This window comes from Hippocampus bargibanti, linkage group LG14 (genome assembly GCF_051943395.1).
Source record: "Hippocampus bargibanti isolate YZ-2025 linkage group LG14, ASM5194339v1, whole genome shotgun sequence".
Classification (NCBI taxonomy): domain Eukaryota; kingdom Metazoa; phylum Chordata; class Actinopteri; order Syngnathiformes; family Syngnathidae; genus Hippocampus; species Hippocampus bargibanti.
This window is the reverse complement of record NC_142747.1, coordinates 15,711,291-15,725,179: the sequence shown is the minus strand read 5'-3', so window position 1 is coordinate 15,725,179 and position 13,889 is coordinate 15,711,291. Positions and strand designations below refer to the sequence as shown.

At 41.9% G+C, this 13,889-nt stretch overlaps 1 protein-coding gene and 5 non-coding genes across 7 annotated transcripts in view; all 6 read left to right on the top strand.

Moving 5' to 3' along the window:
• The window catches only part of LOC148888511 (uncharacterized), a 43,387-nt gene that overhangs the window by 18,783 nt on the left and 10,715 nt on the right, over positions 1-13,889 (top strand). For both annotated transcript variants that reach the window (XR_016117190.1, XR_016117189.1), the window contains exon 4: positions 1,497-1,592. The gene's annotated coding sequence lies outside the window, so the exon portion shown is untranslated. The remainder of the gene's footprint in view (positions 1-1,496; positions 1,593-13,889) is intronic.
• trnas-gcu (transfer RNA serine (anticodon GCU)) lies at positions 12,133-12,214 on the top strand. The gene has a single exon. It is a non-coding gene; the product is annotated as a tRNA-Ser (tRNA).
• trnas-gcu (transfer RNA serine (anticodon GCU)) lies at positions 12,609-12,690 on the top strand. The gene has a single exon. It is a non-coding gene; the product is annotated as a tRNA-Ser (tRNA).
• On the top strand, positions 12,867-12,948 carry trnas-gcu (transfer RNA serine (anticodon GCU)). Its single transcript has one exon. It is a non-coding gene; the product is annotated as a tRNA-Ser (tRNA).
• On the top strand, positions 13,222-13,303 carry trnas-gcu (transfer RNA serine (anticodon GCU)). The gene has a single exon. It is a non-coding gene; the product is annotated as a tRNA-Ser (tRNA).
• Positions 13,756-13,837, top strand: trnas-gcu (transfer RNA serine (anticodon GCU)). The gene has a single exon. It is a non-coding gene; the product is annotated as a tRNA-Ser (tRNA).

The window sequence follows — 13,889 nt, the reverse complement described above, 5'->3', positions numbered from 1 at the left end:
AACTGACGTCTGAAGAAACATTTTCATCACGCATTCTCGCTTATACTCACACCTAGGAACAATTTGGAGTGTTTAATCAGCCTGTCATGCATGTTTTTGGAATGTCGGAGGAAACGGGAGGTACGGTAGAAAACCCATGCAAACTCCACAAAGGGTGGCCACAAAGGGCGCCCAGAGCGAACCACTCGAATACTGTACCGAAAGAAAATGACATAGCAATTGATCGTGGACACACACACACACACACACACACACACACACACACACACACACACACACACACACACACACACACACACACACACACACACACACACACACACACACACACACACACACACGCACGCACACACACCTACACACACACACAAATTCCACGGCATTTTGTGAATGGCTGCCATCAACACGGCTCTCTTTGAGGCCATCTCACAGTATGACTGTCGTGCTCAGCAGGTAAGCGATAGCAGGTAAACTAATACACCCCCACACTCTGTGCAAACACACACAGACACACGCACACACACACACACACACACACACACACACACATACACTCCGCTATTGTATTGTCGCTTCCTGGGCCCCCTGTGCAATACCTGCCGGCGCATTCCTGCCCAGCCATGTCAAAATGTCTTTGTGTCGGCGCTTCTTTTGTGGCACTCTTTCCATTGTGTCACTCTTCATGTTATCTTGTTGCTCTTTCCCCTACCGACGTGTTATCTGTTAACTTGTGCACTCCGCACCTCAGCCTGACCCCCACTCGCGGCACGTTACACGGCTTTTGTAGATAGCTGTAATATGAAGTCTAAAGGAAGGTTAAAATGCCGTTTGTTTATTAATGATAACAGCAAAAAGACAAGCAAAGAAAATGTGTTTTTTTTCTGCATAAATTCAGAATTCATTCTGTTGCAAAAAAATGAGGCTCCACCAGTAACAAAATTACTCTCACACACAACTAATTAAGTGGTTTCACTCATACCGTATAACAGCTGAACAATTTTAAGATTCTCATGAAGTTCTTATGTAGCTCTGTGGTCCCCAAACCCTGGGCTGCGGACTAGTACTGGTCCGTAGGTCATTTGGTAAAGAACATACATTACTTCTGTTTTATTGATTTTGAAACCTGAAATACATTTTATTTTGAAAAACTACCTTATTTTCAGTTAAATTCTCCAACCAGAGTGACCAGACAGTGCTGTGGTCCGGTAGTATGTTCCACGAGTCAAGATTCATGTTCATTATATTTATTGGATTGGATTAGCCTTTATTAGTTTTGCAGTGGAGGAATTTACATTTCACAGCAGCAAAGTGATGAAGATAAGAGGAAATGAAAGGAATAAGTAGAAAAACAAAAATACAGGACCTGCTGTAAAGGCAGCCACTCTCGCAGCGCCATTTTGAAGTCAAAACAACAACAAAAAAACTAAATAACAAATAATGTGACACAACACAAAAGCCAGTCATTCAATCTTAAGCACTTTGCATCCTCTTTGTAGAAGCAGTTCTAGATGGAGGAAGAGACGATCAAAGCATCCTTTTCATCAGTGGATCAGGGACGTACGTCATGGTGAAATGTGCACGCCTGCTACAAGGTAAATGTTGAAAGCAAACAGGAAGCTGTAAACATCCATTGACAAAAAGAGATTGTGTCACATCTCCTGGCCCACGTAAATCCGCTTCAATTCCAAGCTGCGGCAGTTCCATACGTATCAGCGCTCTACGCTGATGCTCGTTTCTTCTCATTGCGGGCTCCTCAAGGCATGCATCCATCCAGCCGCAGACTGATCCCTGAAAATATTGTCGGACATTGTGGGGCAAAAAATGGTTTTGGACCGCAAGTCAGAAAACCTCAGCGTATGTGATGCTCTTTGCATACTTTGTGCGTTGAGGAACTGAACCATCTGTCACAGACACACAATACGGCTTTATTAGTCGCGAACTGCTTCCATTCATACTGCTGGAAGCATGCAAATCTATTTGACACACATCTGTAACACAATCAGCCAAATTCCAGTAATCACTTTTCAATATGCAGCCATCTTGGCTCCACAATATCATTAGAGTCCATGTAGCGAAATGCACTTTTGCGGGACTGTATTTGACAATGATTGGTCACGAAAAAGTCTTTAAAGCTTTAAAGTTTTAGTGGCTCTCAAATCTCAGTCAGACGATATTGTCCAAGCAGGAGGTTCGGTGGAGAGGAAAAAAAAGTAGACAGCAACTGACACGGTCACTCATAAAAGTGTCAGTTCACTCTTACAGCTTTATTTGAGCTTGCGGGCTTCCTGCCTGCCGAATAAAGGCAGAAGGTGATAAAGAACAAGATTTACAACCGAGGGGGAAAATTTGTCACTCCATCAGTTGTCCTCTCTCATGCTATTACTAAGCCCCCCCCCCCCCCCCGCAAAGTTTCAGCAACTGTTTCTTCCTGTTTCAGCAAGGGGGGTTAAGACAAATAAAAATAGATTTTTTTTTGTCTCAGGCAAGATTTATTTAGCCCGTGGGTGTCAAATGTATTAATTTTCAGGAGCCACATGATAATAGTTATGTTTACCGTCAGACTATGAAAAAGTTCATACAGTGGCACCTTAAGATGGGAGTTCAATTTCTACATAACTAACATTTGTAATTGTATTTACCGTACTTTCCTGTGTATATGGCGCACCGGATAATAAGGTGCACCTCCAATAATTGATGTATTTTCAACCCTTTTCCATAGATACGGCGCCCTGGACTATAAGGCGCACCATCAATGTATGAAAAACGTTTTCCCAAATATAATACAGTAAAGTCTCGTTATATCGATATTCAAGGGAGTCCGAAAAAATATCGATATAACCGGGACTATCGATATAACGAGACTTTACTGTATATAAATATATAAAAGCTTTCCAAATATAATGTACATCACATTATAAGGAGCTACAGTAGAGTTTGAGATTATCCATGACTTTTTCTACAGGGGGAAATGGAGTCGGTGACTGCTGACAGTCGTTGCGAGACCTGTTGTGGCTCAATATTACTTCATATATATAAGGCGCACCTGCGTGTAAGGCACAGGGTCCTCTTTTGAAGAAAATCAAGGCTTTTGGGTGTGCATTATACACAGGGAAATACGGTAATGAGAATAATAGCACATTCTAATATTGTAAAATATAGTGTCTTGACATCTTTAAGTTGGATTTCAATTAAGCATTCCCCCTTTTGTCCAGTTTAATGTACATTGGACACACTGCTGTACTCATTTTTCACAGAAGAGAATGCCTCTGACTATTGTTAGTGTCCGCACCATTTTTGCTTAAGGGGTCTTTTGTTTTTGTCAAGTGTGAAAAAATTGCAACACGGATGCTACTTCTTAGCATTTCTATGATGTTCGTGAGTTAGCATTGAGCTAAGCCAGATACGGCTCCGCACCTTGAGTTTGAAATCCCTACTTTTGCCCAAAATGACCCACGAACAGCCCCTCTTTCCATTTCCCTTCCCGCTTTGATCTTTTTCCCCTTCCCTAACCTGACCTAATGCTATTCCCTCAAGACCCATGTGGCACCACATCCCTATCCCGTCTTCTCCGCACAAGTGGAGGTGGGGGTATAGGGGGAATCGGGGCCTGGCAGGGTGGTCCCTACCCCCCTTCTCTATAAACTACCCTCCCCCTCTTCCCTCAGGGTCAAGAGTCAGATGTGAACCCCAGCAGTGTGTGGGAAAGGTGCAGCGCAGTCGAAGGATGAAGCTTGGGGGTGGGGAGAGTGCTGCGTCGCTTCCTCGTCAGTGCAGCGCCGCAGCTCCTTAGTGGGGCTGCGGGGTCAACAGGACAGAAAAACACAGGCGTGTTGCTGCACGGTGTCGCTAGGACTTTTGATTTATTGGCCCAATTTCTTCTCCAAATGGGCCTTTTGTTTGGATGATGCAGAGGTGCGGCGCGCTGACTGAATTGAGGTGAATCAGTGGAGATAACTTGAATGGGTGTTCTGTGTGGGAGTACAGTGATACCTTGGCTTACGAACTTAATTGGTTCATAGACCGAGTGTGTAAGGCGAAACGTGTGTATCCCATAGGAAACCATTAAAATGAGAATAATCCATTCCCAGGTCCCCTTAAAACATATTTTTTGTACTTTCTAATTTTCTAAGCCTTAAAACTACACAAAATACACATACCTTATTTTATGTATAATAAATGTGCTATGGTATTATAATTAAAGAAATAAATTGTACTGTATAAGAAAGTTGTTTTATTTAACTTTGTGATGGTCGTTGATGGCTTGATGCAATGAAGTGCATTAATCACTTGATGATAATCCCCATTAAACACGTGATGTGGAATGTAGCCTTCTTCTTTCACCATCTTGAGGAATGATCCCTTGTAGGTGCTTTCTCTGTGAAAATTGTATCTAGTTCCTCATCAATTGTGTCCTGTTTAGCTTGGTTGATAGCGTTTTGCATCAAGTGTACACATGGCTTTTGCGGGTTGTTTGTGGCGCCTGATTGATGCGATATTTTAACCTTCCAGTTTAGACTCTGACTTTGAACTATCAAAGTTGAAACAAGTCCAAAATTCACTATGTTTCTATCCATTTTCTCAGTCTCTAACGTCTGCCAGTCTCTTCAATGTTTAAACCACCACCACCCCCCTCACTGCTGCGTTCTTGACCAATCACGTGGCTTTAACCGAAGGCTGGGGGCGGGGAATAGAGGACAAAATCAATTGGCTGCCATTTTATTGTTAGAAGAACGTGCTTGTTCGTGAACGACACAACACTCATTGAGGCAGCTACGTGTACGAAAAAAGTCCGTATGGCAAGGTAAAGTTCGTATGCCAAGGTAAAATTTTTCATAAATGCAACGTTCGTAAACCGAAAAGTTCGTAAGCCAAGGGGTTTGTAAACCGAGGTATCACTGTTACTTGAATGGGTGTTCTGTTTGGGAGTATGTGAAATGAAGCTTCTGTAGTTGAAGTTCTCATTTTGAAACAATTGTTTCACAGGGCTGCATGGTAGTCAAAATGTGTTAAGAAATCAGACTACTCTGAGGTAACCCACATTGGCATTGGAGAAGCACGTGGACTAGACACATCAAGGTCAGAGCCAATGGGCCTCTCTACTGTAATGTGAATGTGGTAACCCACCATGCCCCCTGGTGTCAACTATTATTTCTTATTTTTAAAATGCTCTCCTCACAGCACAGAAGTTCAGTTTTAGAAGTGGAAACACAGACATTTTCTTTGAACATACCAACCATAAAACCAAAATCAATTTGGAGCACTCTCTGTTCAAACTGTCCCAAGGACAATACTGACGAGCTGACTCAAAACCATCGTTAGTGGTTGAAGGAACGTCACAACCAGCATTCTCAAGGACATTTTTTTTTGTCAATGACAGTTATGAGGTGAAGAAAAAAACCACGCTGGAACATATTGTCCTGACAGGAAATTAAAGTCTTACGCAGCTCTGTTTTTAACTTATAATTTATTCATTCCAAATCTCTTTGAAATGCTTAAAAAAATCAATTGAGAATATATGAAAAGATCAGCATCTGCTCTCACTATAAGAAGCAATCCAGCGTTAGCATGTACGGTTAACAGTGTGCATACAATTACACACATCAAAGTATGCAGTAAACATACTTGTTGTTATGACTAAACATGCCCTCATTCAAAATGCCGCCCATGTGCTGAGAGATTTGTGTGTCACATCATGGGCACGCCTCAGTTCCCAGCATGTGAGTGACTCCAAGCACGTTGTGTTAACAACAAGGCTTGATGATGCTACATCTGCAAATTGTCTCATCGTTTTCCAAAACATAAAATTATCCAGGTTTTTTGACACCAGGCCAAAGAAAGAGGAGAACTGGTAAAAACAAAACAGCTGTCAACATGAAACACTCTGTAGGATACATAGATGGCAGTGCCATTATGTGTAATGGGGTGTTTCTCATTAGATAGTCTTCATTTGGTGCACAGACATGTTTTATTTTTGGTCATATAAAATTGTTTACATTTGAAGAGTTTGCCATGGATTTTTGTTGTTTCGTGATAAGTTATCATAGATGAAATGATATTTTTAGTCTGGACATAATACACATAAAAGTTTGAACGTTTTGATGAATTGACTAAATTATTTATGTCGCAAAATGTAAAAAAATATCAAACTACCTGGAATTCATTTATTCTTTTTATTTTAATTTAATGATATAATGACTGTATAATTTGATAAAATACACTATTATTTTGTGTTGTTTTTTATTTCCTTAAAAAATTACAAAATATTTAGTATCTCCTATTCTATTGTTCTATTGAAAACAGCTGAAAGTAGTATTTCTTTAAATACCATATTTTCTGGTGTATAAGGCGCACCCAAAAGTCTTCATTTTTTTCAAAAGATGACCCTGCGTGTTATAATAATAATAATAATAATAATAATAATAATAATAATAATAATAATAATAATAATAATAATAATAATACATTTCATTATAAGCGCCTTTCAAAGCTCTCAAGGTCACTTTACAGTCACAGGATAAGTTTGTCTGTGGGTGAGCAGTGGCAGCCACGCACGCCAGCGTTCACTCAACCTGGAAGTAACTCAAATAGATAGAAAGTGAGCTAGCTAGATAATAGATAGCTAATAGATAGCTAGCTAGATAGCTAGCCAGCTTGATAGCTATATAGTTAGTAGATAGCTATCTAGATAGCCAGCCAGGCAGCTAGATAGGTAATAGATATTAAATAGTTAGCTAGCTAGGTAGCCAGCCAGCTAGATAGCGGGATTGCTAGATAAATAAAAAGAAGTGAAGAGAGGAAAACTCTAACCCCATTTTGCAATTGTTTGTGTTAAAAAAAGAGCCAAACATGCCCTCGTTTTTAAAATGCTTAACTTGTTGTCGCACATCATTCCATAAAATAAAAAAAAACTCAAATATTTTGTGTTTGAAACCATTATTATTATACACAAGTGCGCCTTTTATGTAAAGTCATGTTGAGCCACAACAAGTCTCACAACTACTGTCAACAGCTACCGACTCCATTTCCCCTTGTAGAAGTAGTGCATCACCTCTACTATACTGCTTTATAATGTAGTGTGTCTTATATATAGAAAACTTTTATCTATGTATATATTATATTTGGAAAACGTTTTTCATTCATTGAAGGTGCGCCTTATGGTCCGGTCTGCCTTCTAAATGGAAAAAAAGTTTGAAAATACACAATTCATTGGGGGGGGGGGGGCGCTTTATACACCGGTGCACCTTATACACCAAAAAATACGGTAAACTGTTGTTGAGGTTTTGCACAGGTATCTGGAAAATAGTTGGTCTTTCGATTGGATTTTTGAATTCAGTAATTCAAGAATCAGTGGATGAAACGGTCACCTATTTGTACATTAGAAAAAAAAATCTTCAAAAAAAAACGTTATTTATTTTGGAATGTTTCCTTTGCCGGTTGGCTTTGTTTGCATTGCTCTCTGTGCGACGTGACGTGAGACTCACACAACATTATCGTGTGTTTTCCTATCATCATTGTTGGCTTTAGCAAGTGGTCAGACTTTGTCAGGAGAGTTCATAGACGGGCGAAGTGACCTCATGGAAATGTAATTTTTGAGCCAACAGAGGCGGCAGCCCCCAGGTGGCTTTCATGATGAAGAGATTATTAGCAGTGAAATGAAATAGCTTCACGCTAGTTTCCATTGTGTGTGTGTGTGTGTGTGTGTGTGTGTGTGTGTGTGTGTGTGTGTGTGTGTGTGTGTGTGTGTGTGTGTGTGTGTGTGTGTGTGTGTGTGTGTGTGTGTGTGTGTGTGAGCGCGTGTATGTGCGTGCGTGTGTGCTTGTGAGCATGTGTGGAAGATGAAGGAAGTTAAATCATTGGGGTTGCCTGTCCTGACCAGTAATGCAAAGAGCTTGCCCATAGGCAAATTGCCTCATACCACTTCCATTCACTCAACCCCTCAAACATCCAGACTTCCAATGAGCTATATCTTTCCAAGACATTCATTTGATTGAGTCATCCCCCACAATTAAAGTCCAAGCTTTTCTAAGATGTCTGGCCCAGGTCTATCATTTTCAACCAGAGTGTCTCCAGATCCACAGAACGTTGATGAGTCAAACTATTCCTCAGGAGATTAAACGTTCACTGGTCAATATTCAGGTTTTGTTACTCTCTTCTGAGACACCTAGTTCAAATGCTTGAGATCTTGATCAAGTAAATATGCAGGACAGTGTCCTCCTGAGTAGCGGATCAAAAAAATGTTTAATGGATTCATATACAATAAAAGAGAGAACCAACCAGTGTCTACAGCTCCACGCAATTATAAGTATCCATTTGTACAGCTACTTATAAGCAAAATGATTAAATGCATGATGGTTAAATTGACTTATGTAACTAACCTTAACAGAATTCTCAGCTACCGTAACTGAAAGTATGTTCACGAGGCCAATGTTGAATGGCAAAAGGACACATTTGACTAATGTAGACAGAACTAGTAAAGAAATCCAAAAGGGCAGCTTCCCTCCAAGGTCTTTGCGAGTTGTGTCCTGTCCTCACCTCCGTGCGATGACACGTCAGTGAAATAAGACAATCGGCCCTCGAGGATGTAGTCAGGACTGATAAATGGCATTAGTGACCTCTACACCAGAAGGCTGCAAATCAAGCGTCACATTCCCCTCTGTCTCGAACAATTAGCGCACCAGATCTCATCTTGTTGACTTCATCAGTATGGTGTATGTTCTAGATCATGCAGTTCTGGATTGTAATTGTCCCCCTCACACCCAACATGGCATCTTAGGTGGCAATAGCGCTGCTTTTTTTCCCCCGTTGTTTTTGTCTTTTCATTTCATTGTTTGTTATCTTTCATGTGGAGCCAAATTTCCCCAATTTATTGAAATTTTAAATGGCTATGAATTTAAAACAGATCGTAACCCGACATGTGTGTCATATACACGTGTTGATCAAAGCTCGGGAGGTGTTTCAGTCACGGTATCAGTAGGACGGTACTGGCATCAAATCAAGACCTTATTTACACAACAAAGCCAGCGGGCCTAATGTTGAAAGCTTCCATGTGAACCACCTGGCGAGCTGATGTTGCCACATGTCGTCCATATGAAACCTTAACAGTAATAATGATAATATTCTGGTGTACACACCTTGGCCAACTGGGGGTGGTGTATTCATTGATGCTACGCCAGACCACGTTTACAGTCAACTATGCATCAAAAATAAATCACTCTGAGCCGTGACATGTTTTTGATATTTAAAATATATGTCTGTGCTTCATAAAGTATGATCAAAACCATCCTTTAGGGGCAATTGTTCAAGTTTTAGCTAACCATAAGACGTAGAATGGCATCCAATCCAAATTGTGACATATCTCCCACACACCAACACTGAATTCTGAAAATATGATAACAATTACAATGGAAGCAAAGTCATCAGGATTGAGTGGTTTATAACATGTTCAGACGCGTTTGCACACAGACAAGGTGTGAGGCAGTGTCGCCGTGGTAACAAAAGCAGGGTTTGAGTAAATTGCTACTTTCCCCAGGTGAACCCCAAAGTAAAACCCTCCTGATCTTCCAACAACTTGTCACTTCCCACAAAGGCTAATCCGGCCTCCCCATTGTGTCCCGCTCACTCCAGCATTCAGGCCCCCGTGGGCAAGATGCTAAGAACGTCATGTAAAAGCTAGGATTGTAAGGAGCGACCATTGAGCCAGGCTTGAACTTTATTAAGCGTTGCCCCCTTTGATGTGGACGACTCAGCCTTGACTAAGGTCCTTATGAAATCATCTCGGCCTGGAAAAGGTTTTCTTTTGGTGTGCTTTCCAGAGGGAGCGTGAAAAGGGTCAGATAACACAAGAGGGGCGCACTGCGGCTATGACGCACACTGCTGTTTGCATGTGTTCTCTTTCTTATTGGACGCTAGGGAGAGGATGTTAGGTCAAGGATGGACTCATGCCAGTTCAAACACTTTTAACGGGTCATCACCACAATAACATGTTTTGATAGGACTGAAACGTCAGGATCCAATGTGGTACGTGTGGTTTGTATACTGTACATTGTCTGCGTGTGTGTTCGTGCGTGGGTTAGGTCTGTCGGTCTGCACCGCGTTGATTGTTCAAATGAAGCATCAGGCTACATTGGCATTCTATCATATTTAGGTTAAGTTTTTATATACAAATGCATTTTTTCACGTACAGTGCCACCTTGGCTTATGAACTTAACTGTTTCCCAGAAAGTGTGTGTAAGGCGAAAAGTGAGTATTCCAAACATTAATTACCCATAGGAAACCATTAAAATGAGAATTTTCTACTAAATAAGCCTTAAAACTACACCAAATATAGCCTGTTTTATGTGTAAGAAGTGTGCTATAGTATTGTAATTGAAGAAATAAACCGTACCATATAATAAAGTCGTTTTATTTAACTTTGTGATGGTCGTTGATGGCTTGATGGAATGGAGTGGCCGGTTTCACCAGCATTAAACACTTGATGAGGAAAATAGCATTCTTCTCCCACCATCTTGAGAATGATTGCTTATAAGCTTCGGCAGCTTTATCGTTAGAACTGGCTGCCTCACCATGACAAATGACACTATGAATACCTACCTGTACAACGCTTAAAGTTCTCTAACCATCCGTGGCTAGCCTTGAAATCATCCATGGTTGATGAACTTCCAGCTTGCCTCTTGACGATATCCGAGTGTAATCATTTTACCTTGTTTCTCATCAATTGTGGTCTGTTTTGCTGGGTTGATAGCTTTTTGCATAAAGTGTCTCAAGGAGCTCTGGGTTGTACATCTTGGAAGTTGTCATATTGCAACATCAACATATGCAGGCAGACACACTAGAAACTGCATTAATAGCTGGTTCCTTTGCTTGTCCTTTCTCTTCAAATTGTACAGATGGCTTGTGCGGGTTATTTGCGGAGCCTGATTGATGGGATATTTTAACCTTGCAGTCTACACTCTGCTTTTGAACTATCAATAAAGTTGAAACAAATCCAAATTTCACTGTGTTTCAAATCCATTTTCTCTCTCTCTGTCGTCTGCCTATCTATATTAATTTGCAGCTCTGTGTTTCTGTAACCCCTGCCCTCACTTGACCAATTACGTGTTGCTTTAAAGTCGGCTGCCATTTCCTTGTTAGGAGAACGGGCTTGTTTGCGAACGACACATCACTCATTGTGGCGCTCCGTGTGTTTCCCGGAAAATACTTCGGATGCCAAGATTATATTATCGCGAATTTACCGTTCATAAGGCGAAAAATTTGTTAGCTAAAGCGTTTGTAAGCCAAGGTATCACTGTATTTTGATAAACACTTCAGTCTATGATACTGTTGTTCCCACGGCGGAGAGTACTTTTGAGCCACAAGATTCAAGAAACTCAGCAATGAGTCCTCTAATGGTGATATCATTGAACAGCAAGACATTGCAGTGCAAGATAAGTGAGGGTAAGAGTTTTACAGGGGCTTTTTGAAAGGATGAGAACACAATTAAAGCTGCTCAAAGGAGAGGTACGAAGGGGAGACGGGCAGGACGATGAGTCATGGTCACCTGTGTGGAGCTGAGCACAGGTGTTGCACACCTGGTCTTTTGCGTGTCACCTTTAGCCTTAAATTCACCCACCTGACTGGCGGAAGGGGGCGGGGGGTTGACAATCCTTTCCCCTCACACACACACACACACTCGCACATACATGACGCACACACAGGAACAAAGGAATTATTCACACAATTTAGTCATCCAAAGTGGTTCACAATCGGTTTGAACCCCATCCTCATCATTCCACAGAGCTTATCATGGTGTTTACTACTAGGTAACCATCTTGACCGGTCTCCTGGAGGTATGTGGAAGGTGAAAAACTCCTCCCCGATGTGTAGACCTCTCAGCTCATCCGGAATTTTTATGGACTCTCAACTGGATTCAGTGGTACTTTTGAGTACGCTGAAACCTCCTCGGCCCTTGATGAATTGATGAGGTGGCCGAGTGGTTAAGGTGATGGACTGCTAATCCATTGTGTTGTACACGCATGGGTTTGAAAAACCTGTCCTCGCCGTGGAGACCTTTCCGCTCCTGAATTTTTATGGACAATCAACTGGATTCTATGGTAGTTTTGAATACTCCGCAACCTCCTCGGGTCTTGAACTGTTGATGAGGTGGCCGAGTGGTTAAGGTGATGGACTGCTCATCCATTGTGTTCTACACGCATGGGTTCCAATCCCATCCTCATCGTTCTGCAAATCTTTTCATGCTTTTTCTGAATGTGTAACCATCTTGACTGGTCCATCACAGGTATGTGGAAGGTGTAACACCTGTCCCCGCCATGGAGACCTTTCACCTCATCCTGAATTTTTATAGACTCTCAACTGGATTCAATGGCAGTTTCGAATACACTGGAACCTCCTTGATGGTTGTGGAGTCGATGAGGCGGCCGAGTGTCCCGAACGGCTTTTAATGCTGTTATCTGCTGCTCAACAGTCTCCACTACTCTTCCCGGGCCATATGGACAGGAGAAAGTCTTGTCCACAAAGTAGTCCTTTTACCCTATCCGGAATTTTTATGGACCCTCAACTGGATTCAGTGGTAGTTTTCAATTAACTGCAACCTCCTTGAATGTTGAGGTATTGATGAGGTGGCCGAGTGGTTAAGGCGATGGACTGCTAATCCATTGTGTTCTGCACGCGTGGGTTCAAATCCCATCCTCATTGTACAGAGCCGCTTTTAATGTTATTATCTACTGGTTAGCAGTCTCCATTATTATTCCACAGCCACGTGCACAGGAAAAAGTCTTGTCCAAAATAGTCCTTTCACCTTATCAGCAATTGTGTACTCGCAACTGGCTTCACTGATAGTTTTGAATTCGCTGCAATCTCCGTGAGCCGTTGATGAGGTGGCCGAGTGGTTAAGGCGATGGACTGCTAATCCATTGTGTTCTGCACGCGTGGGATCGAATCCCATCCTCATCGATCTGCAGTTGTGTGCATGCTTTTTCTTAATTCGTAACTATCACCGGTCCACCACAGGTCTGTGGAAGGTGAAAAACATGTCCCCGCCGTGGAGACCTTTCCGCTCATCCTGAATTTTTATTGACTCTCAACTGGATTCAATGGCAGTTTTGAATACGCTGCAACAACCTTGAGACAGTATTCCTTTCACCTTTTTTGGAATTTTTATGGACTCCCAACTGGATTCAGTGGTAGTTTACAATTCACTGCAAACTCATTAAGCCTTGAGACATAGATGAGGTGGCCGAGTGGTTAAGGCGATGGACTGCTAATCCATTGTGTTCTGCACGCATGGGTTCGAATCCCATCCTCATCGGTCTGCAGTTGTGTGCATGCTTTTTCTTAATTCGTAACTATCTTGACCGGTCCACCACAGGTCTGTGGAAGGTGAAAAACATGTCCCCGCCGTGGAGACCTTTCCGCTCATCCTGAATTTTTATTGACTCTCAACTGGATTCAATGGCAGTTTTGAATACGCTGCAACAACCTTGAGACGTCGATGAGGTGGCCCAGTGTTTAAGGTGCCTGACTGCTCATCCATTATGTGCTACATGAATGGGTTTGAAGTCCATCCTCATTGTCCCAGAAGACTTTCAATGCTGTTGTCTACTGCTCAGCAGTCTCCACTACTCTTCCCCGGCCATATGTACAGGAGAAAGTCTTTTCCACAAAGTAGTCCTTTTACCTTATCCGGAATTTTTATGGACCCTCAACTGGATTCAGTGGTAGTTTTCAATTCACTGCAACCTCCTTGAATGTTGAGGTCTTGATGAGGTGGCCGAGTGGTTAAGGCGATGGACTGCTAATCCATTGTGTTCTGCACGCGTGGGTTCAAATCCCATCCTCATCGTACAGAGCCCGTTTTAATGTTATTATCGACTGGTTAGCAGTCTCCATTATTA